Source organism: Alosa sapidissima, chromosome 1, assembly GCF_018492685.1.
Source record: "Alosa sapidissima isolate fAloSap1 chromosome 1, fAloSap1.pri, whole genome shotgun sequence".
Lineage (NCBI taxonomy): Eukaryota > Metazoa > Chordata > Actinopteri > Clupeiformes > Clupeidae > Alosa > Alosa sapidissima.
The window spans coordinates 2,845,753-2,850,752 of record NC_055957.1 but is presented as its reverse complement, the minus strand read 5'-3'; positions in this window follow the sequence as shown (position 1 = coordinate 2,850,752).

Below are 5,000 nucleotides of genomic sequence, written 5' to 3'. Positions count from 1 at the left end.
TAAGATACTTGATTTGAATTGTAAGCATTGCTGCACTTTCTTACTCAGAAAGTTAAGAAACAAAAATGACAGTAATCTGTTACTTTATAATTAGTCACCCCCAACACTGTAATCTGTTACTTTATAATTAGTCACCCCCAACACTGTAATCTGTTACTTTATAATTAGTCACCCCCAACACTGTAATCTGTTACTTTATAATTAGTCACCCCCAACACTGTAATCTGTTACTTTATAATTAGTCACCCCCAACACTGTAATCTGTTACTTTATAATTAGTCACCCCCAACACTGTAATCTGTTACTTTATAATTAGTCACCCCCAACACTGTAATCTGTTACTTTATAATTAGTCACCCCCAACACTGTAATCTGTTACTTTATAATTAGTCACCCCCAACACTGTAATCTGTTACTTTATAATTAGTTACCCCCAACACTGAAATCTGTTACTTTATAATTAGTCACCCCCAACACTGTAATCTGTTACTTTATAATTAGTCACCCCCAACACTGAAATCTGTTACTTTATAATTAGTTACCCCCAACACTGTAATCTGTTACTTTATAATTAGTTACCCCCAACACTGAATTTCGGAAGGTTGCCGCTAGTTGCAGCTCGAAGTCGTGTTGGTATTAAACAATATTGTGAAGGTATTAAAAAAGGTATTAAAAGGTATTAAATTCAAATTAAGAATTTCTGTATATACCCTGGTGTGTGTGTGTGTGTGTGTGTGTGTGTGTGTGTGTGTGTGTGTTTTAGCGGGCCTGGAGGACATGCTGGTGCTGAACTGAGGACAGGACAGGAACTCCACGTCTTCATCGTGATGGCATCTTCATCATCATCACCCACCCCCCCACTGTAACTAAACATGACATCATCATCATCACCCCCCCCCCCCCTGCTGAAACTAACCATGTGGCTGTTTCTCACTAGGAAAGCAAACCCAGTGTAACAGCATTGGCTGTAGCTACCAGGTCATATTGCACAACTCACAAGAGATTACGGATACTTCTATTGAGTCATGCCTTTAATCGTCCCCACCCATGCACATCTTCTATACCAGTGTTTCTCAAAGTGTGGTCCGGGGACCACTGGTGGTCCGCAAGATATCCCAAGTGGTCCGCGAGCAGACGTGGTAAAATATAATATAGATGAGTTGTTTGCAATATTGAACCAACTTGTATGTAGGCTAAATCCAAACAGTTCTGCAACACTGTCTATGTAATATATGCCAGTTTAAATAGGACTCCTCTGACACAATAAGCAAAGTGCAAAGACAATAAGCAAGGTGGTTCAGTGAGTAGGCCTACTGTGCAGGCTAATATACTATTGAAGTAGGTCTGATCTTTTTTTTTTTTTAGCTAGGTGGTCCGTGCGCTTCTTTTTTATTGGTTAAGTGGTCCTTCGTCTGAAAAAGTTTGAGAAACACTGTTCTACTGACCTCTAGTGGTCAGGAGTGGTAGTGCTCAGGGAGGACAGGGTGGTGTCCTGCCAGCACTGAAAGGAGAGAAGAGAATGCATGGAAGGAGAGATTACCAGGAATAAATGCCCCCCCCATTCTTTACACTTACCCCCCCATTCTTTACACTTACCCCCCCATACTTACCCCCCCATTCTTTACACTTACCCCCCCCACATTCTTTACACTTACCCCCCCCATTCTTTACACTTACCCCCCCATTTTGGGTTTTTGCTTGAAATTGCACACCGCCTACTACCAATGGCCCTGTTGCCACATACTCTGACTTATATTCAAGTGATTGACCTCTTTTGAAAGCAGAGGCCTTGTAGATTATCTTAGTACCAATAGATTGACTGTGTGATGAACTGTCAGAGAGTGGCAAAGGGTAGAATGTTTTTTTAGGCGGTTTTGTACATCTCTGGAAATGACCACATTCTGCCCTCTTGGTCATTCATTTTGTCTTGGAAACGCAACTGAGGCCCACTACCAGGTCTTGTGAATCTGTATCTCAAAGTAGATCAATATAGAATGAAATATGAGAACTTAAGACCATTATATGCCAAGGTATGCTCATGCGTTTTGTAAAATACCCTATGGAAACTCCCCATAGGACTTTTGGTCACCCAAAAATGATTACGCAAAAGTCTCTATTTTTTTCATTTTCTTTGTTGGTTCAACGGATGTGTATAAAATAAGACTATGCACACTGTTTGCAGGAGTGTGTGCAAGGGGTGCACACTGCAGCTAGAAACCAGGGGAGCACCAAAGGTGGAGCAGGGGGAGGAGGGCATTTTTTAAACAAATTAATTGAGAAAATTAATCTGACAATATAAAGCACTATACAGATTCATGTCAAATGTTGTCATATATGGATTCCCAAGAGTCCAAGCAAAGATCCTTGATTACTAGCTCCGCTTTAACCCTCTCTGGTCCAAGCCTTCAAATGGTCTATTGACCCTTTCATCAATAAAAACAAAAACAATGCTTGAACGTTCTATTTGGGCCCCAATCTACTTCCTCTACATTAAGATAACATATGGAATGTTAAAAAGGAAGTCTTGTGGGGCCAACTATGATGCTGAGAATGGAACTCTCTTGAAAGGGTCCATAGAGGAAGAGGAAGTAGATTGGGAACCAAATAGAACGTTCAAGCATTGTTTTTGTTTTTGTTTTTATTGTTGAAAGGGTTTATAATGTTAGGCCTACTATGCTACATAGCAATACAATTGATTTAGAATGCTGTAGGAAGATGGGGGGCACTGGACTCGATCGACTTTGGGACACCTGAAGTAATGAAAACATACCAAAACCAATTAACTGAAATTAAGGGCCCCTTCATTTGACCTTAAAATGCCATTTTAAGGTATGAGTGTGAAACCCCTTAATCTTACATTGAAGGTGTCAAGTCAGAGGTTCCCTTTATTGACTAAGGGGGTAATTAAGTACACTTTAAGGAATTCCTTGATTAAGGGGGAAATTAAGTGGAAATTGAAAGGGTTAGGGGTAAATTCAGTAGGCATTACTTAACATGACGTAATAATAGAAGTGTTTTAGGTCAAAAGTAAGGGATTTATACAGTAAGGGACTTGTTTTGAATATGGCGTATGAATAAATGCAATTGTTACAAATAGGCTACAAATATGGTGCTCGAATTATGTGGGAGCCAGATGGAGCCGAGCACCCATAGAGGGAGGATTGGCTCCCATGAAAACAACAAAGTCAAAAATCTGAAGCGGTCTCTCATATTTGAAGGTGTCTGGCATTGTAATTTAATCTTAAACAACCACTCATTATACATCCCTGTGCGATCTCTTACCATTAAAGACGTTACATTAAAATATAGGCTACTACGGGATGTAGACCATACGCTCTTGAACGCAGCATGACTGCACTTCACCACCACTCCACTAGACTATAAACCACTAGAGTAAACCATATACGATCGATTTGACAGCACTCGTAAGTCCGAAGAAGTCACCCTGCTTTGATGCGAGTGTTTTGTCTATGTACATAGGCGTTCATTGGGCTAGGTGTACATGTTTTGATACGTGCTGAAAAGTCCTGTTTGATGTTGAACTTGCGCTTCGCCTCTTCTATGTTTATTGACAAAGCCATAAATTATGGCCCATAATGCAGCCTACTTCAATGATTGTGTGAACTGATCTGTAGCTATCCTCTGCCATTCAGAGCTCCGGAAAGTTCCCAGATATTTTAAAACACCTGTTAGCAATCTCTGATGGCGGAATATTCAATGGCTATTCGACAACATCTCAGTGCAAATTCCAAAATTGTTCGTCTATTAATTTTCCACGGTTCAACACACGAGACGACTGAACACCCAGGTGTGTTTATATGTGCACTACATTGCAATGCAATGGCTTTATTAATTTCTGCCAGTTAGTGCATTTTCCTTGTGTATACATTTTACTAGATGCATTATTGTGTTTAACACTGAGGATGGCCTATCTGAGACGGTGGTCTGGTTCAAATGAGTTACGTTGTGAAATTTAGTCTATTTCTTTGTATTGTGAAATTGAAATGAAATATGGACTATTACAATCAATAATATGTTGAAATTAATTAAAAGGAATCAATCAATTTTATGAAAAATCTCTGTCTGTTGTGTGTGTGTGTGTGTCAAGGTAAAGCCTAGGCCTACTGTGCGCATAGGCTACTGTATACTGCACAAAAGCGCCACTTGCGCCTAGGCTATTTCATTGTATCTTGTTAGGTTATGCGCGGGGTGTGCCAACTCTTTATGAGATAGAGAGACCCCCTTAAAGACAAAGAGATACTTTAAGACCTGTATGGAAACTTATATTTCAGCGCATTCCGTGTAGCCAGCACTATATATTTTGTAATATATGATCGGGGGTTTGTTCCGTAGTGGATGTAATGTCAGAGACACGACAAGAGAGAGAGAGAGAGAGAGAGAGAGAGAGAGAAATAAAACAAATTACAGAATGCGAATAAGAGCTACATAAAAGAAGTTATGATGTCTTGAATTAATACATTCAGAACATGAATTGACTTGTTTTGAATAACATGGCTTATGAAATATTGAAATTATTATGAATAGGCTATATTTAAAGTCTGAATGGTTTGTATCTTATACGTTTAGCTTACTATACTAGGCTACAACTATGGAAACTTATATTTCAGCACAATCCGTGAGCCAGTACTGTATGTTAAACGCTGTGATGGTATATTTTGGCTCATATCGCACTTCGAGGTCCCCCTGTGTAACTGATAAGGTGAACGGAATTCGCCCCGTGCAACATGCACACACGCGCCTATAACCACCCTATCCATGGTCGCTGCCCGAGCGCCTGACATTCCTCAAGAGAACGCGCGATTACTGATCTCTGCGACCCGACAAAGACGCGGAAACAGACGCGAGTGTCTCTTCTCTCTACCTCCGTTTCAAAACGATTTCAAATACAATACCTCCAAACCACGAAATCATTCTTGAGAACACGAGTGAGAATCATTTCACACAGCATATATGTGTATACTCCTATCCGCCTCTCTGAT